The following is a 25103-nucleotide window of genomic DNA, read 5'->3' as shown; positions in this document are numbered from 1 at the left end:
CTCTACGGCCTCGGTTATCTCCCGTAATTTCAATTTTCGATTAAGTATAAACAATTAAATTCAGTCAGTCAAATGTTGTTTTTACATGAATACGTCTTGCTTTACTAGAACTTGAACGTAAACATCTCTAGTGTCACTAAAGGCAAATTTTTTTTTTCATATCATCAGAAATATGATTAACAAATTATACTTAAATTTCCAAAAGAATTTAGTTTTCTAAAATTTTTAGAAACAATTAGGAAAAGCCATCACGCTTGCTTGCCTTTTTCGTAACCACGACGACGGGTTTGGTAGGTAGTCAGGCACATATCAGTCCCAACTGCACGAGTGAAAAAGGTAAACATACAAAAAACCAAAATCGACAGCAACAACATCAGACCTCAAAAGCTCAGGTTGCACTCTAATGCAACGACTCATTTGGATAGGATTCTGGAACTGAATTTTGAAACTGAATTTTGAAACTGAATTTTGAAACTGAATTTTAAAAATGAATTCAGAACATGGATTCTAGTCCACATAAACTCTTAACTCAATTCAAGATTCAGGACTTAGTTCCAGAGTGCAGGTTCAAAAGTTAAAACTAAGACTCTGGAGTTGAATACTGATTCCATATTGTGGAACTCGTTTTGTAAAACTGATTCCTTGCCTAGATTTTTGAACTCAATTTAGTGCCCTAATTCAGGTTCAGAATTCGTATCCAGAATTCTGATTCAGAGATTCAGCATAAGAATTCTGGAACAAAATCTGAACTCAGAGCCAGAATTTTGAAACTAACTACTGAACCAAAATTGAATACCTTATTTCAGTTCAGAATTCTGTTCCTAAATTTAGTTTCAGAATTCATTTCCAGAATTTCGGTTCAGAATTCAGAACCTGCAAGCAGGAATCGAATTCCAAACTTGGGTTATGGACCCGGAACTATTGAGGTTTAGAATTTTAGGTCGACAATCCTTTCTAGAATTGAATTCGAAACATGAATTCTGAAAATGAGTTCAATTTCAGAATACTTGATTCATGCAAGGATGACTTTTATAGTATCAAAGAACGCTCACTGGCAACTCTTCGCACGATTGAATCAGTGCCATCGAAGAGAGAGACGGATATCATCGCAGCAACAAAAAACCCGGCATGGTTCATTTAACATAGAATAGACACCAGAGCGAGAGTGAATTTCTCTCGATGACTGTCTGAGAATCAAAGGTTAGCACGCTGCTGTGAGGATTCTCTCTGAAGCAACAAACGGTCGCTTATTCTCCTTTCGCGATCCGATTCTATACAGGCAGTTGATAATTGCGATAGAATCATTTTACTATTGCCGCTTATTCTAACTATGTGCATATTACCTTTGTATAATTTGTGTCTATGAAAATGTATGTGAATGCTGCACACAAGGGTTTTGAAATATTGCAACCTAGTATGAGAATCGTTAAGTTGAATCATCGATTCGATTTTCTGCGATAATTGTCAACTTTTGTTTCTCTCTTGGGAAATTCCACACAGCAACGATTATTATCAGACTGTAAATGATTTTAGGGGCCGTGAAATACTCAGAGTATGAAGTGGAGCGAAGAAATGTAGAAAAATTCTCTCGCGGTTCATGCATTGAGAGACTCGAGTTCTTGTAGCATCTTCTAGCGGATTGAAAATGTTGTATACAATATAGAAAAATATCGAAAGCTTCTGTCAAATTATCGGCAATCACCAACACTGAATTCATGAACTGAAATCTTGATCTGAATTTCGAACCTGAATTTTGCAACTGAAATCGGAGCCAGTCCTAGTTTCCGAATTAAGTTCCTTGATTCAATTCAAGTTCCTGAACTTCCAGAATATATGTTCTGATGTAGATAAATGAATGGTGTAAAATGTAGAAAAATATCAATCAACTATTAACATCGGATGAATTTCACAAATCGGATCTTTATTGAACCATTAAAATATTCCCAAAGAACAATGCAAAGTTTTGTTCCACTGATTATGTAAATCTACAAAAAATAAACTTGTTTGGTAGAATATGTTTGTCATTAATAAGTCTTACTTGATTCTAGTAAAAGTTGCAAAATTCGCACAATCAATTCATTAGTACGATCCAATTATTGATATTCGGAAGTGTGAAAGAAGCACGTCAATTTTATTCGCGTTGACGTGTTCAGGTTATGTCTCTGGTATTACCCTCCCGCTTTTTTGTTCTTCTTTGTTGCAGAATCCGAACAAAACTTTTGAAACCATTGCTGAGCTTACGGAGTATTCTTTTCATCAAGAAGTAATGACAAATTTACACACGAAATTGTTCTGAATCCATTGTTTTGAAAATTACTAAAATAGTTACTAAAACTGAAGTGGTTGTCTCTTTTTTCAGATTGATCGAAATGCCATGAAATTTCACACGTAGTCTTTAAAAGATGGTTCTTCATAAACGCCATATGAATAATCACGGATGGAGAGACCATTTCGACTCCCGACTGATTTGTATAAAAGGGATCAGGGTCTTTTCGCTGAAAGTCATTTCGCCGAATGTTATTTCGCCGAATGTCATTTCGCCGAACGCCATTTCGCCGAATTCTTCCCGATAACTAAGTGCAAATGAAAAAATATCTAATGGGGCATCGTTTTGCTCGTGTGCTATCCGACCTCGCTACCGCTGATTTGGACCCAACTGAAGTAAAGAAACCTAGCTTTGAATAGACCGGGAAAACGAGGCGGTCACAGATTTGTATGCAAGAGGCCGCCGCTTTCAATTATCCAGGAGACATATAAATAATTTGGATGAATAACCAGATTTGGCAGTTTTCCAATTCATTATGTGAAACGAAATAACCCTTTCGGTGAAATGACCTCTTCGGCGAATCGACTTTCGGCGAAATGGCTTTTGGCAAAATGACCCGCTCCCTGTATAAAGGGCGAACTTTTTTATAAATCGCTGTAACTCGGAATCTGTCAATTACAGAATTTCGCACCAAAACGTATTCAAAGTTTACAGCACTCTCTCGGATTTTAATTAAACTCCCTGACCATGTACACTTTGTTACAAAAAGCCATTTTGTGGGATTTTTCCAAGCTTTATTAGTCATCTGTTGTACGAAAGCCATTGGTTAGCCCAAGTAAAATTTTTAATATTAATAAATACTTGTAGCTATCTTCAATGCTACATAATAAATCTTGCATTAAAACTTTAAACTCCACGAAAGACTACTGAAAACCTCTATAAGAGCATGTTCCTGCCAAGTGGACCATTCTTCATAAGGTTTATAAAGCAAAGTGAAAAATCAGCATAAAGCTGCGTTAAAACTTCAAATTCAAGAAAATTTTGAAACCAGCTTTACGATCAACATTAAATTTATTTGGATGGAATGAATTCCGCTATGAATAAACTGTCGTTTTGATAATATTTTTCTTGAATATGTGTGTGTCATGTCTGCTTTGTATGCAATCAGTAAGAATATATTAGATTTCAATTACGAGTTTGAAGCTTTTTCCGAAAGTTAAAACTTCATGCGCTTTTATTTTTATCGTGAATGTATGGATAAAAATAAGAATTATAACTAATCGCCTTGAAATAAATACGGTTTTTGCAAAAGTCTCCATGATTTATGAAAATTATTTTCTGTGATTCATCGTCTTTTTTGTATAAAACGATATCGTGGCGGTAAAACTTGTACATACGTTCTGAACATGAATTATAAAAGTCCATCATACTTCCTCGTTTTTGCATTTCGAAGTTTATTTGATTTTTTTTTTTCATAAATACGTTTATTTCTTAAGGCAGTTTACATAAGTTTTTCTTCGCCGTAGCATCACTTTTACATAATATTCTTATCCTAATTTAATTCTAACATAGTCACAACGTTTTGCATTTATGAAAACATATTCTCTTATTACTTAAATATCATCTTAGGTAACTCGTCATTAATTATGAAATCTACTCGGAAATATTATTTGAACCAAACGATTAACTTCTATAAATTATAAAATAAGCTGTTATTTTCAGACATTTTGTTAATAATTTCATAAACTGTTTCGAGTTTGTTTGTATCATTACATTATTTTTATTCTGATTTAGCTATTGGTTGAACTCATGGACGCAGCTGGGATCAGAACTAAGTCTTGAAAGGGGCCTTTATTAAATTGAAACTCCAGTTTTCTTTATGAAATGATAAATAAGTTTCATGTATGAAAGGTCACGACAAGCAAGAATGTCTCGAACTGGGATATTGGATAGTTTACCTTGGGTACGCAAAGAATTTATTAGTTGAGATCTGACATCACGATACTCCACGCATGTCCAAACGACATGATCAATATCCCGATAACCTTCTCCGCAAGCACAATGATTAGTCTCGGAGAGCCCAATTCGAAGGAGATGTGCATCTAACGTGTAGTGATTGGACATGAGTCTGGACATCACACGAATGAAATCCCTACTCACATCCAGTCCCCTGAACCATGCCTTTGTCGATATTTTCGGAATAATTGAGTGCATCCACCGACCCAGATCATCTTTATCCCAAGAAGCTTGCCAGCTGGCAAGTGTTCTTTGGCGAGACGAGCTATAGAATTCGTTGAAAGCAATTGGTCTCTCATAAATTTCACCCTCAATAGCACCACGTTTGGCTAAAATATCGGCTCTTTCATTGCCAGGAATGGAGCAATGAGCCGGGACCCAGACTATAGTGATTAGATAATTATTGTTCAATATGTCGTTCAGGCACTGTTTTATTTTGCCCAGGAAAAACGGTTCAGTCTTGCCAGTCATGTTTGAGCGAATGGCTTCAATTGCACTCAGACTATCTGTGAAGAGGAAATAATGGTTTGGAATTAATGTGACGATTACACTCAAACTATAATGAACTGCTGCTAGCTCTGCTATATAAACAGATGCAGGTTCTTGAAGCCTAAATGAGGCCGAAACATTATTGTTGAACATACCAAACCCTGTCGCTTCTTCAATTCGCGATCCGTCCGTGTAAAACATTTTCTCAGAGTCAATATGCCTGAACTTACTTGAAAATATTTTTGGGATTTCCGTCGAACGTAGATGATCCGGGATTCCACGCACTTCGCGCTGCATGGATGTATCGAAAAATAAAGTTGAGTCAGGGACATTTAGGAGGCTGACACGGATAGGAATATATCTTGAAGGGATGATTTCCTGTGACATATGGTTAAAATATACTGTCATGAATTTTGTTTGAGATCGAAGCTCGACTAGTCGTTCGAAATTATTAATTACCATGGGATTCAGCACCTCACATCTTATTAGCAGGCGTGATGAAAGCTCCCAAAATCGATCTTTTAATGGAAGAACTCCCGCCAGAACTTCAAGACTCATTGTATGTGTCGAATGCATGCACCCTAAAGCAATTCGCAAACAACGATACTGAATTCGCTCCAGTTTGATAATATGAGAGTTTTCAGCGGAACGAAAGCAAACGCATCCATATTCCATCACTGAAAGTATCGTTGTCTGATACAATTTTATTAGATCTTCCGGATGAGCACCCCACCAAGATCCTGTTATTGTTCGAAGAAAATTTACTCTTTGTTGGCATTTTGTTATCAGAAACCTAATGTGTCCTCCCCACGTGCATTTGGAATCGAACCACACCCCGAGGTATTTAAAAGTTAAAACCTGTTGGATCATTCTTCCCATCATATGGAGCTGAAGCTGCGCGGGATCATGCTTTCTTGAAAAGACGACTAACTCTGTTTTCTCCGCAGAGAATTCGATACCAAGATGAACAGCCCAATCGGACAAGTTATCTAAGGTATCTTGCAATGGTTTATGCAGATCAATAGCTTTGGGTCCAGTAACTGAAACCACGCCATCATCTGCCAATTGTCTTAGTGTACATGGGGTTACTAGACAGCTGTCAATGTCATTTACGTAAAAATTATAGAGGAGCGGACTGAGGAATGAGCCTTGCGGGAGACCCATGTAACTATTTCTGAGTGTTGCCAAATCGCCATGTGAAAAATGCATGTGTTTCTCTGACAAAAGGTTGTGCAAATAATTATTTATAACCGCTGGGAGTCCATTTTGGTGAAGCTTGTCTGAAAGAACATCAATGGAAACTGAATCAAATGCTCCTTTAATGTCTTAAAATACAGATGCCATTTGTTGCTTTTGAGCGAAGGCAATTTGGATGTCAGACGAAAGTAATGCAAGGCAATCATTCGTCCCTTTATTTCTACGGAAGCCAAACTGAGTATCTGACAACAAACCGTTCGTCTCGACCCAAGTGTCGAGACGTCGTAGAATAATTTTTCGAACAATTTTCTGATGCAGGACAACATCGCAATGGGTCTATATGAGTTGTGATTGGAAGCTGGTTTCCCCGGTTTTTGAATGGCGATAACTTTCACTTGCCTCCAGTCAGGTGGAACAATATTTTGCTCAAGAAACTTGTTGAACAATTCCAACAAACGTCTTTTTGCGAGGTTGGGCAGATTCTTCACCAAGTTGAATTTAATTCTGTCCAACCCTGGAGCGTTATTGTTACAAGACAAGAGTGCTATAGAAAATTCCATCATTGAAAATGGGTTATTAATAAAACCATTATTTGGAGGAGATTCCCGTATAATGCTCTGCGTAGGAACAGAATCTGGGCAAACTTTCCTAGCAAAGTCAAATATCCATCGGTTCGAGTATTCATCACTCTCATTGCCCACGTTACGATTCCTCATTCGTCTGGCCGTGTTCCAAAGAGTGCTCATTGAGGTATCTCTTGACAAACCTTCGACAAAATGTCTCCAATAGCTACATTTTTTGGCTCGAAGTATGCTCTTGTACTTGGTTTCTAAAACCATAAGTTTTTCAAAATTCTGAGGAGTTCCTCCTCCCCGTTTTAGAAACGTCTTGCAAGCATTTTGTTTTGCGAGTTTAGCCTCTGAGCACTCTTTGTCCCACCAGGGGTTGGGAGGCCTTCTGTTAGTCGTTGGCCCAGGAAAGCGTTTAGTTTGGGATTGTTCTGCTGCCTCCAGAAACGAACAAATGAGGAAGTCATATTCTTCAAGTGGAGGGAGCTCTTCCATTGAATTCAAAATACTGGAGATACTACTTTGGTATTTAATCCAGTCGATATTTTTTGTCAAATCATATGGAATACTAGCGGAAGTAGCAATGCAATTGTTACTGCTAATTGAGATGATGATTGGTAAATGATCGCTACCGTGTAAATCAGGCAGTATTTTCCAGGTGCAATCTAGTCGAATTGATGTTGAGCAAAGAGATAGATCTAATGCACTTGGGCGTGCAGGAGGTCTTGGGATCCGTGTCATGCTACCCATATTTAATACCGTCATGCTAAAATTGTCATAAATGTTTTGTATTAAAGATGATCTGCTATCATTGTAAACGGAACCCCACATCATTCCGTGCGAATTTAAATCCCCCAGAATCAATCGTGGTGCAGGAAGGGCTTCAACCATTTCATTAAGCTGTTGCTGTCCAACTTGTGCTTTTGGAGGAATATAAACCGAAGCTATGCAAATATCTTTGCCTTTAATGTTTATTTGGCAAGCAACAACTTCTATACTAGAAGTTGAAGGGATGTTTAATCTATAAAAGGAATAGCATTTCTTAATTCCCAAAAGCACTCCACCATACGGAGAGTCTCTATCGAGACGTATAATGTTAAAATCATTAAAATTTAAAGCTATGTTTGAAGTAAGCCATGTTTCGCATAAAGCAAATACATCACATTTTTGACTATGCAATAATATTTTAAATGAATCAAGTTTTGGCATGATGCTTCGACAATTCCACTGCAGGACAGTGATTGTATCATTTGCGACGGGTGATAAATTATCCATCAAAAGATACAAAACCTGAGACAATTGGCCATTGAGCTGATAACTGCTTCAAAAAGGTTCTAGCTATTGGAAGGAATGCCATTATGAGGGTCTTTAAGGGTTCAGATATATTGAATGCTGAGAAAATCCATTCAACAATTTCCGAAAACTTCAGTAATCCTGTTGGTGGCTGTGAAATGGAGCCCACTGGATTATTATCTTTTTCTGTACTAGATCCTGGATTGGTTTGTGAATTTGACAAACCAGGAGGCACAGTCTTTGGTTTTGACTTTTTTTGTTTAACCGTTGTGCACTCGAAAAAAAAAACACCTTTAACCACCCGAATGGGTACCCGGGTACCCATTTTTTTAAATCGCTGTAAGTTGAGCATTTTTCAACCGATTGAAGTAATTTTAGCACTGTTGGATTCAGGAACTTAAGCTCTTTGGGATTGGTACCCATAAAGATGGACATGGTGCTCCTGGTTCCCAGGAACCCGGATATCCTAAATGAGTTCCGACATCGAGGCATTTATACACGGATTTCACGTATTTTTGTAATCTTATCTAAGAATTGCTATATGAAATCAAGTGCTATGCTGAGTTGTTATGTTTATATATTTCAGGGGGCATCCGTTATGTACGTAACATAAAATTTTGAATTTTTCTACCACTCCTTTCCCCCTTTGTCGAGCATTTCTCAATCTTTTCACCATGTATTGTCACGTATTTTTGAAACCTCTCCCCCCTAAACGCGTGACGTACTTTATGTATGTTCCCTTATATACTTCACTTTCTTATCTTCAGTTTGAAAATTATTATGTACTTCAGGCCTATTGCGAGGAGCACGCAATACAATTTTTAATTCTGGCAACAAACATTTCGAAACATCACGAAGTTACTTCCCAAACAGTTTCGTTCTCATTTATATTTCCTTTTTTTCGTTCTATGAGAGTAAGTCCAGAATAGGCCAACTACCCTTTAGATGACGTCATTTTTCTACAAAAGGTTCATTTTGGTACGGCCTTTCTCAAATAGCTGGTTTGGAAAAGTTTCAAATTAGTAAATGACATTTATGGTGGAAAACACAAGTGTCGGAACATTCTACGGAAATCCGGATTAACGGGAACCAGAAGAACCTACTACAGCAATATACACGGCCATCGAAAAGTGGATAAATTTCTGAATTTACCCGTACTGAAAAAATTCAAATCGGATGGAATCTGCCTTAGTTACAAGCATTTTTATTTGTGGGTACCCGGGTACCCATTCGGGTGTTTACGTAATAAAAAAAATTTGAGCCCCCCCATTCGACCCCCCTTACTGTAAAATGAAAAGTCAAAGCATGAGAAGTTATGGTCCAACTAGTTCTTGGAATTGACCGAATTGCAGAATCTTAGTTTAAACCTAACTCAGAAATTTCTTATTTTGAAATTCGAAAAGGTACCCGGGTACCCATTCGAGTGCATAAGGGTTCACGGGGATCTTTTTTTGAAGATGAAATTTTAGGTGTCTTTTTTGGTAATTTGGAGGAAGACTTCTTTCTCTTAACTGACCCTTGGGTAGTGATAAACGAATTACCTTCACTATTTTCGTCAGAGTCAGAGTCCTCTGGTTCCTCTAGATTTGAAAACCCGTTTTCGGTTTCCAAAGGGGGGACATCAATGACCGTTTTAAGCATTTCTGCATATGTGCGCTTAGACCGTGCTTTTAAAGAAAGCTTAATTTTGTCTTTGTGCACTTTAAATGCAGTGCATACTGAAATATCATCATGAGGACTATTCCCACAATAAATACATTTTTCAATTTCCTTGTTGCAATCATTATCTTTATGAGGCCCTTCACACTTAATACATTTTGGTTTATTACTACAGTAAGTAGCTGTGTGGCCGAATTTTTTGCAGTTCGTACAATTCATTACATTTGGAACAAAAAGCCGAACAGGGAGGCGAATTTTATCGACATAGACATGGGACGACAACGCAGACCCGGCAAACGTCACTCGAAACGAGTCTGATGGGCGATAAACTTTTTTTTCCTCTTCATGAACTACTGAGTACAGTTGTTTGCACTCCAGTATTTTCACACCCTCAAGCATAGAGTTCTTGAAACGACCAACACCATGCTTGAGTAAATCATCTACCGAAAGACTCGCTTCGGTAACAACACCGTCAATTTCGACATCTTTGGAGGGTATGTAAACTTTATACTCTTTATTGAAATGTTCCGAAGAGACAATATCATTCGCGTGTTTCAAATTATTTACCACAACACGAATTTTATCGTTATTTACTTTTATGATCTCTTTGATTGAAGAGTATCGTGATGTCAAACCTTTATTAATTTGAAAAATGTTTAATGGCTTTGATATACGTCTAAAAAAGACTATCCAAGGCCCAGAAGAGCTCTCCTGATATTTTTTCGTTCGTGGGGGTATCGGATTCATGCTAGGATTTACGTCCATGGATTCATCCATTACATTAAAATTTTTTAACTAAACTTTAAAATAAAATTTGAAACCAACACTACACAGTACTCAATCAAAAGGAAAAGAAAAAACTTCTACCTTGAAATTGTTGTCTATCTCCGTTGCACTGCCGTGTAGATCCTCGTTGCTCTAGATGTTCTTGTTGGATGTATCTGGACGTTGATACAATGCTGAAGCTCACTGTAGCGATAGAATATGATGTGATGCTACTGCTACCTGACATCCAGCACCACTCGAATTCCGATTTGCTTTCGTCTTCGCCAGCTGTAACCAGCGCAGGTCACCGGTGTATATCTGCGTGTTGTATGGCAGTGGAAAGACCGAGTTGTCTTGTCTCCTTCTTCCTAGTGCTCCGCACCGATATGCTTCTGCACCGAAGTGCCTTCGCACCGGTGTGCCTTTGCACTCTCCTGCTTCTATGTGCCTTTGCACTCTTCCTCTTCGATGTGCCTTTTCACTCTCCTGCTCAGCACTTGTGGCTGTATATTGCGGCCTGGGTAGAGTTTGGGAAACGCCCTTTGTTGTTTCCTTCACCAGCTTGGCCCAGCACTAGGGCTCTCTTATGCAGCACGACTATACGTTTTAACGGCTGCTGTCAACAGGTCTCTACCTGTAGTTCAACCGTTGTCGTATTTAACGCGTGTAAACTAACCAGCGTTATTAAACTGTACGCTTCTATACACAACCTTCTCGGTTGAACGGCTATTACTGAATGAAGTTTATTTGATGTCAATAAAGGTTACGGCAAAGAACATCATAATTGCGGCCATGACATTTTCTTTAATGCAAATTACACTTAATCTAAGAAGCAATGAATCAAATAGCCCACAACAAGAGTGTCATAAATGTACTTTAGAACCCTCAAATTTGCTTTGAGTGTCATTAAATGAACACGCACACACACAAAACTAGCTTTATGAAAGAATTTAACTGACAATAATGTTTTAAAGAAAATTTTTTAAAGCAATATTAAGAGCGTTTGCATGGTTTTATTCTAGTACAAATTGATTTATTTTTAGTCCAAATGTTAGTCTAGGTAAAAGGTTTTATAGAAGCTTTAAAATCTATGATATTACTTACCAAAAGCGACACTTATTATAGTTGTTATAAAACAAGTAGTGATTGAACAAGCAATTACAAAACTCCTATAAATTATAATCAAAACCATAAGACATTCGAATTGTTACTTGGGAGATGAGAATTAGTACATTCGCTTCGAGTTTTTACTTCACTACATACAAAAAAATGAATTTTTCAGGTAAAGTGCTGCTGTGAATCAGTCGATTAACAGACGTACTTTGTGATTCTAATGATTCTCGGTTCCAGTCGCCCCTTTCTCTATTTTTTTGTACGGCATAACTTCTTAGAGCCGAAGCAGAGATATTTTATCCGATTTTATCACGATTCGTTTATTGAAAGACGATTAATCGATAAAATTATATGTCGACTCTACTAATGATATGACAATAGTCCTAGACAAAAAATAACAAATCAAATAAAAATGGATTTACCCAAAACTACTCAAATTTTCGAATGGAAAAATGATGAAAAATATTTAGTTTTATAGCATGATTGAATCATGTAGCTTAATAATAAATATTTCAACTCTTACCAAGTCTGGTTTGATGGTGATTCGCTTTTCCCTTTCATTCAACGCAGAAAAAGTCTTTGTACATATAAATCAATTATTGCTTCAACCAATCAGCAATTCCGGAAGCTGAACGCTAATCATCAGATTTATTGTTTATGGCAAAAGTGCATCCGTGCAGCTGCAACTCTACTCTCTACCCACGAAGCTCCATTTATCTGATTTGTCAGCTTGTTTTTTTTTCTTCTTCAATTTACATAGTTACCCACAGACCTCCCTTTATGTAGTCTTTGGGCTAGGGTTTGAGGTAGGATGATTTCACATATAGCAGAAGCACTTATGAATGATCTATTGACTGGATATGCAATTCTGCATCGACTGCTACCAGTGATGTATGTTGCTCATCGCTTCGTTGAAGTGGAATCGTTCACGTTTGCTTGTTTTTGTTTGGTGCTGTAGCAAGCAAAAACAAAGTGCGGAAGCCTACTACGATGGGAACTAACTGCTGAGAGCCGACCGACTGGAAGAAATGCGCACCTAAAAAAACTAGATTGGCTGGGCCCGATTGAAAGATGAATTACTGCAGCTTTCCACAATTCGATATTCGCCACACCAACTGTCAAGCCCATTTTGTTTTCGTTTTTTTGTGTGTTGTCGCTGTATGTTGTGTAACTAATTTTCCCCTTTCAATTTCTTTCTTTTGGTTACAGTTGCGCAGCAATCGTGCTCCGACCGACAAGGAAAAAAGCAGCACCGATGTGATCTCCATCAGGTCTCTGTGAGCTTAGAAGGTGAGTTTCACTTTCCACGGTACGTTCAGTGATTAGATCGGTTGAAACTTCGATCTCGAGAATCACTAAGAAATCAGTTATGCGTTGGGAATGAAAGGACAATGATATTTTTTGTAGTTGAATGTTCATGACGAAATCCAAACTGCTCTGGTAAAATAAATGAATTCTCATTTATATAAGACATCATTCTCAACAAGATATTTTTTTCAAAAAGTTCACTAATAGAAGAAAGTAAACTAATTGGTCGATAACTTGATGTTTCTGCTGGGTTTTTATCAGGTTTGAGGATAGGAATTACTTTAGCGTTTTTCCATCTTTTTGGGAAGTAAGCTAATGAAAAACACTTGTTGAAAATTTTAACCAAAAGTCTCAAGGCAACATCGGGAAGATTTTTAATAAGAATATTAAAGATCCCATCATTACCAGGAGCCTTCATGTTTTTCAGTGTCTTAATAATTGACTTAATTTCATAAAATTGGTCTCAGTAATGTCATCGTGTGATAACACTTGAGTTGAAATATGATCATATTTCAGTGATACTTCATTTTCAGCATTCAAATTAAAATTGTGGAGCAAGTTTTTGAGCTTTTTCGCCATTTGCAAGAAGTATTTAATATCCTTCCTTGAGAGCAGGAATTGGTTTCTGAGGTTTCTTAAGAACCTTAGAAAGTTTCCAGACAGGTTTAGAATAAGGTTTAATTTGTTCAACTTCTTATGCAAAATTTTCATTTCGCAAAAGAGTAATTCTATGTTTAATTTATTTTTGTAAATCCTTAACTATGTTTTTCATAGCAGGATCACGAGAACGTTGATATTGTCGTCGACGAACATTCTTAAACCGAATGAGCAGTTGAAGATTGTCATCGATGATAGGAGAATTTAATTTAGTTTGAGTTTTGGGAACTGAAAGATTTTTAGCTTCGATAATATAATGATTCAAATTATCAATTGCTGTGTCGATGTCCGCAGAATTTTCTAAAATAGTTTCATGATCCACGTGATTTTCAATGTGAGATCTGTAATCCAACCAATTAGCTTTATGATAGTTGAGTATAGAACTAATTGGATTAATTATAGCTTCGTTGGAAAGTCTGAATGTTACAGGAAGATGATCTGAGTCAAAGTGTCAGATCATGTGTAATCGATTCACTACAAATGTGACTTTGATTCGTTAGAACCAGATCAATTGTAGACGGGTTTTTCACGGAAGAGAAACAAGTCGGATTACTGGGATGAAGAACTGTGAAGTAACCAGCTGAGAGTTGATTATGGAGTATTTTATCATTTCTGTTATTTTGGCTACAATTCCACTGGACATGTTTTGAATTTAATTCCTCTATTACGAAAAATTTCAGTCGATATCTAGTGAGTTTTTGCAAATCGCCTTTAAAAAAAATTAATTGTTCACCGGTGCATTGGAATGGCAAATATGCTCCAGCGATGAAATAAATTCCATAAATGGATTCAATTTCGATTCCCAAGCTTTCAATAACTTCAGTATAGAAATAAGGTAAAATTCGATGTTTAATTTGCCGTTGGACAAAAATAACAACTCCACCACCCATTCCAGTAAACCTGACAAATCAATGAACTACATAATGTGGATTGCTTTTCAATTGGACATTTAGTTTAAGAAAAGTTTCTGTCACAATGGCCATATGAATTTTGTGAACTTTGAGAAAATTATAAATTATAATATGAATATCTTCACTCGATTTTAAAGATCGAGCATTCCAAATTAAAATATTCAAATAATTATTTAACATCACTGTTAAATTCATTATAATATTATTTGGAAATTGCCATCCGATTTGAAATGCTTCAAAAAGTGATGAAGTCGAATTCATTCGTATGATCATTTGAAAAAGTTGATCTTGTAAATAGATCATTTTATTTTCAATTATATCGCCTAAATCGACTTCATTTAAAGAAGAGGAAATTGGCATTGAAGGAATATTGGTAGGTAGACTGCCATTACAACTGCCCCTAGAAGAAGATGATATGGCCGATCTACCTATTAATAAATTGTTTTCGTTAGAAGCTGAACTGCAAGGCGGTTCTGTGTTTTGATTATTTACATTAGAAGGATTAAGTGGTAGATTTCTGCCTGTTATACTAGCATAACTGACATTAGAAGAAGATGATGACGAGGTCGATCTACCTGTCAATAAATTGTTTTCGTTAGAAGACGAATTGACAGGCGTACCTGTTTTTTGTTTTAAATTCGAAGAAATAAGTGCCTTAGAAGAATTAGGCGAGGCATTTGTAATGGTTTTTTTGATTTTCAGGTATGTTCTGTGAATTTAAGGTCGTTGATTTGACTTGTTGTCTAAGCGAACGAGCGTTTAAAATTTTTTCCCTAACAGGACATTTCAAATAATTGGATTTATGATTTCCATCGTAATTTGAACATGAAAATTTATCAGTGGTTTCATTCATTGGACAAACGTCTTTCGAATGAGATTTACCACAATTCAAGCACCGTATATCCATATGACAATTTTTGGTTCCATGGCCGAAGCCTCGGCAACGACGACATTGCGTTAAGTTTGCAATACCATTATGTCGTTTATAATTTTCCCAATTAATTTTAATGTGAGAAATGAAACGTACTTTTTCTAAAGTTTTCAAATTGTTTACATCACTTCGATTGAAGTGTATTAGGTAAAGTTCATGAGAAATTCCAAAGCGTGGTTTAGAAGTACCATTCGCTCTTTTTTATTACATGGGAAGGTCAAAACCAAGCAATTCTTTTAGTTCATTTTTAATTTCATCAATACTTTGATCATTTGATAAGCCTTTCAAGACAGCCTTGAAGGGTCTGTCTGATTTCATTTCATTTCATATGAATAAAATTTATGAAGTTTCTCGGGAAAATATCGGATAAGACGTTCATAATTTTCCAGTCCATCAACCAAGACTCGACATTTACATCTTCGCCCGATTTGAAATGAGACTTTCACTTCCGGGAGAAAAGTAGAAAGCTCAGTACGGAATGCTTTGAAGTCGGAAATCATCACCGTCACTAGTGGCATAGATTGTTGTTTCTTCCCAGAAAGACAAGCGTCCATTTTGGGAATTTTTGAAGAATTTTCGTCTATGTCGCAACAATCGGATTCAGGAAGAGAATCGTAAACATTGTTAGACGGCATAGGATCAACGGAAGGGAAATCCGTCCGTTGTCTTATTTTTACATTCAGATTCTATAAGATCGTCAATGTTGTTATAATTTGGAATAACGGATAAGGATTTCTTCCGTATTGAATTATTTTTAGCCTTAGGCTTGTTGTCTTTCCGGTTGAACGCAAACTTTTTTGATTTTGGGGTGGTCTTAATAAAGACCGCTTAGTTCGAAAAATAATTCTTTGAATGGCTAGCCTTAAAAAGGCTGATTAATTTCTTAGTCTTGAAAAAGACTGCTTATATTAGAATATCACTTTTTGTATAGCCTTGAAAAAGGCTGACTAACTGTTAGTCTTGGAAAAAAAGGTTAGTGATTCAGGTAGCCTTGAAAAAGACTGAAGCCTTGAATCAATGAAACTCTAGGTAGCCAGAAAATTTTTCCAGGAGCCAAGAGCTATTCGCTTGCGGTGCAAATCACTGTTCAACACCGACTGCAACGGGATAATCTTTACACGTTTTCTGCCACCTAATTATGTTACGAAAACGAACCCCACACAGCAACCCTAACAAAGTTTTTGTAAAAAAAAACGAAAAACAGGAAGGTGAATAATTGGAACAGCGAAGAAACATAAAAAGTTGCACATATAAAGTGAAGTGTTTTATTGCTGTTATATAAATTTATTTAGGAACCGTCCCGCATAGAAGAGATTGCCACTTTTACCGATGGAAACAGCCTCGCCACGGTGTTCGTTTCGATTAAGTTATTCTTTTCTATTTCCGTTTTCTGCGGGCAAAAGGATATCCTTTTTTCGCCCCGGGGAGTTCCCTTAGTTTACGGTGCGACGTGGGGCTCAGAAAAAGAAATCCCCATAAATCTCTAATGTGGCAAGTTGTTATGCGAATTCCAGTGGTGGAATTTACAGCATTGGCTGAGGTGTGACGATGACGGGGGGAACCTTCCGTGCCCGCAGGAGGTGTTGAAAGGCAACAAAATTGAATTGAGAAAATGCTTTCAATCGGATTACGGCGGTTCCGTCTTGGGAAAACGCGTTATCAATTTGATTTCACACGTACCAAGACTGTTAATTTCCCGCTAACATCATTTTGGTGTTTTTTGTGCAGATGAAATTCCAGGTTAACGTTAGAATGTTCGTTTGTAGACTCGGATCAAAACGTTTCGTGACAATCAACGGTAATTATCTCTCGTCACTAAGGAATAAATGCTTCGCCCGGTTTTTTCCCTTACTTCCGCTTATTATAATAAAACTCGACTGTCCCGAGCAAAAAAAAGCAAGGAAGAAACTCCCTGCCAGTCCGCGTAAAAATATTAATCACTCTTTGTCAGGAAAGTAAGTGTCTCTCTAGAACAATCATCAGACGGAACACAAAGGACAAGACGCAGCAGCTAGACGGGGGAGAAGCACAAAACTTAATGTAACACGACAGGAAGGAGAACTAGGATGGGCTCCCCATTTTTTGGGACATGATTTCCAGTACATTTCGCTGGCAGCACAAAATGGACGTGCCAAACTCGGACAGGCGGAATTAGCGCCGCACCCGAGAAAAAACTGACAGCATTGGAGAACGGAAAAAGCGTAATTCGTCAGCACTTATCTGACGCGCCCGAAAATGTCTATTATGTGTTATTGCTGAAGCAGAGGAGCTAGAGCTAAATTTTTATCTATTAAAATTGCTCGCGGGAATCGTTTATTACGGAACATTCCTTCGTGTCGAAATATTTTCATCATTTTTTTGTGGAATAGCTAATTGTTTGTGGTAAAAAGGTTTGGACGCTCGAACGATGCCAGGATGGTTTTATATTAGCACACGTAGAGGGTTTAAGGGTTACTAGGCTTGGCCACCATTCACTAGGGAAAGTGTGAATACCGTCATCGCTATTTGTGGCATGCTGGTCGGAAGTCATAGTTTAGGTTTAGACCGAACGCTGTAACCTTTAAGGCTAAAGAGTTCACATGAAATCAATTTCCGAGATAAATTAGCCATTATTTCCATGTGAAACACTGCACAATGTTTATAACCGGTGCAAATTGAACAATGCCTCTAGCTGGTAGGTACAGGTGCCTACAGAAACTTACTGCTTGATAAAGACATGTGTTATTTGAGCGACTCGATGAAAAGAAAAAAAATATCTCAAACATAAAAAACAATGCAAAACAATACAACTCACTTCCCGAGTAAAGTCTTACATCAAAGTTAGAACAAATTGATATTTGATTATGATAGTAACATCAGATTGAAATCCTAATATAATATCGACTCAACAAATTTTCAATTAATATCACATTGTGTTATCATTTTGCTGTTTAAAGGCAAAAGTTTTGTGAAACTCAAAAAATGAAAATATTAAAATCAACAACTTAGCGAATCCATTGAAATAGAGCAAATTTCAAATTGCGGCACAAAAATACAAAGTTAAGTTTCAATGGAAGAATTATTCCTTCAATCCTTTTACAAAAATGCTTTGACATCTTGCCGAGATCCTGCAGTTGACCGCAACCATAACCGCGAAGAAACGATTTTTTTAACCTTTTTTCAACTTTTACGCAAATAATGCTCTTTCTTTTCAACCACAAGAATATTGGTCAAACCACACGTCTGTGAGGCATTAGATAAGTTGGCGATTATCGGTACCACGTTTGTCTGAAGCAGGTCAATCTGAATAGTGCCTTTGGCATTCCCATCTCGCTGATCGTCTACCGTAGAATTAGCTTATTACAGAATTTGATATGAGAAATATATTTGACATCATCGATTTCCTTCTAGATACGTTAAGTATCCGATCCTGTAACAATTTTTGCGTTCAGGTAAAAAAAAAGTTTCGATATTTGTAATCATACGACGTCGCGAAGTTCATTTCAAAGTTTTTAGACCATTATTTCCAGTGCATCCAGAAATCGGGGACCTGGATTGCGAAAATAATCTACTCGCCAAACCCGTTCTGAAAATATCCATAAAAAATTAATTGTTTACGAAGTTCGAACATCGATCATTGAATGATCCAAGAGCTAATTCTTGATAATACTTTAGTGGCTTAGATGAGCCACCAAGAAAATATATGTTGAATTTGTATATTCCTAAGTAGTCCACAAACTGTGTCGAAGAACCTCTTCAAAACAATTCTCATTCCTAGTTATAAATGCTTAGAACTTCATATACTCACTAACGCTAGATACTATGAGAAGTATTTTATCAATCAAATCTTGGAACTTTAATACACTCTTCCAAAGAAACCGTCTAACCAAATCTGCATAATTTTGAGTCACAGGAATAATTCTGCATCAAATGATCGTAAATTAGTCTACACAAGAACTAAAAATTTACTGAAGACATTATGGTGCTATCTGTGGTCAGAAGCGAAATAATCGATCATTGTCCCAATTAGTCGAAAAAACAAATGATCTGGGATACCTTATTGCCGGATTCCTAATTCACGTTCTCTGTGTTGTAGAAGACTTCACTGTAAAACGTTGGATCTTCAGAGCCTCTAAATTCATATTTCAAAGTGATTACATGTGCGAGTTGTGTGAGATCAAGTAGATAACTCAATTTAATGTTATAATGTTTGAATGCTACATCTTTGGATATGAGAAGGACAAAGAGAACATTTTTATACTATGCTCAAATAGCCACACTGCTATTCACGATGGATGCGGGATGGAAGCGACACAACGAGTGTGAATTGACAGAAACTACCTGCATACAACTTTGTGAAACAACACTGCTTGTCATACAACCGAACATTTTCCATCTCCTGATAGCTATCACTTACAGTCCATAGCAATCGCAAAAAGTTCGCATTCCAAAACACCTAAGTTCGAAACCGGATTCTCTCCGCGGTAGTGTGAAGATTGTATGAAATCTTTTTTTTCTTGCTTGCGACTAATATGGAGATTGCATAAAATCTTTTTTCTTGCTTGCGAGTAATATCGCCTAATTGTATACTATCCCGGACCTTTTTTGGCTGTTCTATTTTTAGATTATGCTCGTGACGTGTCATTTCGAGAAAATCTACATCATATTAAGTTTTCAATTTGCTTTCACTGAGAGCAAAACTAGTTTCCAGTTTGATGTCACACAGCATTTTTTTTTTGCTTTCAATTTTGATCTTTCAACCGTTAAAACAACCAAAACGATAGCAAATTAAGTAATCGATATATACGAACAGCACAACATCAAATTGAGTTTTCTTTTTAATCTCACACTCTACTCGGGTTACTTCTGGCCTCCGTCCAAGTCCGGAGAGTTGTAATTAAAACCTCTTTGTCTTTAGGCACCCGGATTCTGTGCGGACCATGCTAATAAAACTGCCAGTTTACACTTGCAGTATAGTTTTCCAAACTACCAACCCCGTCTTCCGCCTATTTGCTCGAGCTGATAAATTGTTTATCCAATATATATTGTGGTTACACATTCTGCCACCCTTATACTCGATTCGGTCGCACGTAGTTTTGTTTGTACTTTTAATTCCCAACGTCTACTGGCAGAACCAAAAACTTGAACGTTCTTGTAGTACACACATTTTTTTGATATTTTTGCTAATGATCTGTCAAATAAAATGTGCAGCTAACGAAAGGGCCCACATTTCGGATTAAATGTTTTGAATTGTTGCCAACATTACGGATGCGATGTCGTCACTCTGGTTATAGGCACTCTAAAACAAACAAAAACCGGGACGAATACAACGGAATATATGCTTGAAAGCCATGGCACTAGAATATTTTAGTTTTCATTTATTCTCATATAGCTATGAAACATGAAGCAAATAATATAGTTTTTAAATATAAAGGGTGATTTTCTAAGGGGTATAGGATTTCATTAAAAAAAAACCTCTCTTGTTACTTATATAGTCAAAAACATCACTAGAAGATTCTGTCAAGGTTTTTCTTTTCAAACTGGAATAAAGTCAAAAACCTTCTTCGGGTTTAAACTACCATCACCTTTTCAATTTGTGAACAGTTAATATAGATTTAAATGAGGCAACCCTGCACGCTATACAAAATTGAATAAAGCACGCTGTGTGCCAGGCAGTGGTGTTTTCTTCTTCTTCCTTACCAGCACGTACCGATTTGGCATCATTTTGTATAACCGTTTGAAAGTTTTGATACTCATTGCCCTATAATTTCGAAACCGGAAGTCTGATCTGGATGATACTGCACAGTATCTTCTAAGACACTGAGAGCTTTAATTTGAATCATGATTTGTGAAAATCGGTTTAACCGTTGCTGAGAAATCTTCACTATTACCGGTACCTTCGGAAACGTAAACCGGGGACTAGTGATCCCAAAGTATATTTATATATCCATCAACTAACAAGGTCTGCCAACTAGAAGAATGTAAATTTTATAAAAATCACTTGAGAAAAAATACTCATGAAATAGAAAAAATGTTCACTTATCGCGCTGTAATGAAGACTGTCCAAGAATGTATGGACGCAACCAAAAACCGCTGCCATTTCGCAATGGTTCTGTCAATTTTTATGGCTGCGTCCTGTTGTTTACACTCTTCTCTAACCACTTGTGCAGTTGTTTATTCGTTTTCATTAGTTTGTTTCGAAATGCTTGGAATTTCAGCAGAACAAAGTCGAAAAATTGTGTACAAATGGTGCACAGAACGCGGACCGTCATTGAGAAAGATAGCAAAAATGGAAGGAGTAAGTGAAAAAGCCGTGCGAAATGCAATGAGAAAGGAGGATAAACCAAAACAGGTCGAAAAAAAGGTCCTGCTAACCCTTATTCGTTTTCATTAGTTTGTTTTTGTTAGTTGGATAAACGTAATCTGAAGGCGTTCGAGCAAAAGAGGGAGGTTTCAGTTCGGGATGTGGCCAACAAAGTGGCACTTCGAAGTCAAATGTTCTTCGTGCTAAAGAACGTTTGAATCTTCGAACCTATAAGAAGCAGAAACAACCAAAACGTAGTCCGAAACAAGAAGCATCGATCAGGCCGAGGGTTCGGAAGCTGTACAATACGAAACTCGATTACTAATCCTTGCCGGGACCACAATATTATACGGTGCGAGAAGGGCAAGTGTTAAACCAGTCCGAGACATCGATTGAAGTCGAAAAATTTGGTAAGAAAGCTATGGCCTGGCAAGCAATTTGAAGCTTCGGTAAGATTTTGAAACCCTTCATCACCACTGCTTCAATGAACAGAGAAATATAAATCAAGGAATGTTTACAAACACGACTTCTACCCATGATTCGAAGCCAGAAGCCAGAACTTCGACCAATTGAATTTTAAGACCTTTCATTTGCATTTCAGTTAGTAGAAATCGGTTACTAAATTTCAGTGAAAATCGAGTGCGAATTTTCTCATAGACTTGCACATGTTGTCTTATAATTTCGGAAGTCGGATAAAGATATAATTCAATAGCGAGCTATGGGACCATAAGGGCTTTTGTTTAAATCTAAGTTTGTGAAAATCGGTCACACCATCTCTGAGAAAAGCGAGTGACATTATTTGCCACATACACATATATGAAAGGTATTGAGGTCCACACAAAATTTCTGAATTTTATTTGGATCTAACTTCCGGTTCCGGAATTATGGAGTAAAATGTGCAAAACAATGGAAATATGAGTACTAACTTTTATCAGAGATGACTGAACCGATTTTTACAAAATTAAATTCAAATGAATTGAAATTGGTCCTGTAAAAGACTGCTGAATTTCATCTTGATCAGACTTCTTATTCCGGATTTACAGGGTGATTAGTGTTAAATTCCAATTTCAAATTAGTTACTTATTTTTCTCAGAGATGGCGTGACCGATTATTACAAATTAGATTCAAATGAATTGTCTCATGGTCCTATACAAAACTACTGAATTTCATCTGGATCCAACTACCGATTCCAGAATTACAGGATATAGAGTGTTTAACATTTCAAGTAATTGTACAGAGCAGTGTTGCAAACCACGGAAAAATTAGCTTGCTGAGAGATCAAATTAGTTCCAATCGATAAGTCTTATCAGTTGATGACCAAACGTATTCTTTTACGGCTAAATCATTCTCAGGCTTACGGTTCCGGAAGCACCGGAATAATATTCACAAACTCTAAAATGGAATGAACTCACTTTTTTCAGCGATGGATTGACTGATTTTTACAAACTTAAGTTCAAATGAAAGATCTTAATATTCATAACTCCGGAATTGCAACGTGATGAGTGTCCAAAGTGCACCGGTACGAAAGAAGAAAACACAACACCGACTCTACGAACGAAGCACGCTGTGTGTGGTGTTCGATTTCATATACGCGGTAAAGAAATCGAAGACCAAAACCGAACTGAACCAGTTTGGAGCCCAGTTTAGAGGAATCTCTGAATTTCCTGCGCCTTCGATTTAAATGGCAGTTTGAAATAAATGATCGGCCCAGATACTCTATGACGGTTTGAAATTTTAAAATCACCTTTTAATGAGTGTATCAAAAATAAGCTATCTACAAATGTTTCTTTCAAATTATGATAAAAACGATATTTTATTCAAAATAAAAATTGATCTTTTATTGCACGAGGTTAAATTTAAGCATTATGAAAACCGGATGAAATTTAAGTTATTCCTTCGCGAAATTTCGAACTTTTGATCGAACGCTCTTCATCAAGTTCCGAACATGTGTTGCATCGCATTTTTTGGACGCTTGAGCCCAATTTTTTTTAACTCCTGCATGTTCCCAGCTGCCCTTGAAGACCCTCTTCACGATTGCCCAGTAACGTTCGATAGGTCGAAGCTGAGGCCAATTTGGTGGATTGATATTTTTCTCAACGAAATTTATACCCTTTTCCGCAAGTCAATTGTGAGTGGTTTTGGCATAGTGAGCCGACGCTAAATCCAACCAAAACAGTGGAGGTGTACTATGCTTCTTATATGAAGGCAGCAATCTCTTCTGGAGACACTCAGAAATGGTTTACTTCAAACCTCAGGAACATATTGCTTGCCATACCAGTAACTTTCGACCAAATTTCTCCACTTGCATCAACCTGTCCGTATTGCTCACATCTTCCCCAACGACGACAGTAAAGTATTGTGGACCTGGAAGGGGTTTTGAGTCCTCCTTTACAAAACGCCGGCATCCGGACACTGTAAAAGACGCGAATACAATTTCCGGGCCCTTGTTGCTGCTCGTTTCTTCTGTTCTACACTTTGTTTCGAGTTTTTCTCTTTCTTGTAGGTATTCAGTGGATTTCGCCTCTTGATACGCCGGATTATTCCGACACTCGTTCCTGCTTTTTCGGCCAAATCACGTATTCACATTGATTTGTTCTTCATGATTAGAAATACCACTTGCTGGTCCAGTTTCGGGTTGGAAGAACCGTAGTTTCTGCCTCTTCCTGGTAGCTCATCCAAAGAATAGTGTTGATGAATGATGAATTCCAAACCGCTTCGCAGATTTTCGCATAGTAATACCCTTCTCACTTAGCCATGTGTCCAAAACCTCAATTTCCACTTCCTTTTCAATACGCGACATTTTGAAAACGCAGAATTTCAACCGCACAAGCAAGTAAACAAACGAGAGCTGACAGCCAAACGCACAGCATGCTGTGATCTGAGCACAAAAAACCATCACAAATACATGCGTACAACACAAATGTATGTGGATAGTTTATTTTCGATACACTCCTTAATTTTCGAATCTTGGATAAAATTCAACAATATTTTTATGGGACTATCAGTCCTTTTCTTTGAATTCTATTTCATGAAAATCTGATGAGTTTATTATATCAAAGACTACCATGATCTGCAAAATAGAAAAAAATTTAAACAAGAAGATTAGTTACTGATTAGTTTCATGCAATTTGCAGCTTCGCTTCACAACTTTACGTATACAAACACAAGTGCCCTCGGCATATTAGAGCTTAAGCAGTGTGCCTTTAAACTCATATTAGGGCAACGGCTCCCTATTTCATCTGAGCTTCTATTTCCATCTCATCCCTTCACCTCATAACTTTGAATATGAATTATATTTTACAACTTACCGAAAACAAACTGTGAAATGTTTTAAAATGATTTGAAAAGCTATTGTCACACTTTCCTATTGAAAGAAATGGTTTTAAATTCTTCGGTGATCGATTTTTTCGTTTAAAATAAACTCACTTTTCGATTTAGGACACATTTTCGTCTCAAGATTTACAGTTCGTCATGTTTCTAATTATCTACTAATCGATTCGTCTTAAAACATGATCACTATTTCGCACATTTACACTTCTAATGAATGCTTGATGACTTCATAATTAGTAATGTTCACTTGTCACTTGTTTAATCAACGATTAAAAACTTAAAAAACTACCCGACAAGCAATAAAAGTCTTCGAAAA

The 25103-nt window shown here is 37.0% G+C and overlaps 1 protein-coding gene across 2 annotated transcripts in view; it reads left to right on the top strand.

Annotated features, from left to right (window-relative positions):
* The window catches only part of LOC131438211 (uncharacterized), a 290745-nt gene that overhangs the window by 166640 nt on the left and 99002 nt on the right, over positions 1-25103 (top strand). For both annotated transcript variants that reach the window (XM_058608080.1, XM_058608079.1), the window contains exon 4: positions 12577-12657. The gene's annotated coding sequence lies outside the window, so the exon portion shown is untranslated. The remainder of the gene's footprint in view (positions 1-12576; positions 12658-25103) is intronic.

This window comes from Malaya genurostris, chromosome 3 (genome assembly GCF_030247185.1).
Source record: "Malaya genurostris strain Urasoe2022 chromosome 3, Malgen_1.1, whole genome shotgun sequence".
Lineage (NCBI taxonomy): Eukaryota > Metazoa > Arthropoda > Insecta > Diptera > Culicidae > Malaya > Malaya genurostris.
The sequence above is the reverse complement of the archived record's forward strand: the minus strand, read 5'-3'. Positions and strand labels throughout refer to the sequence as shown.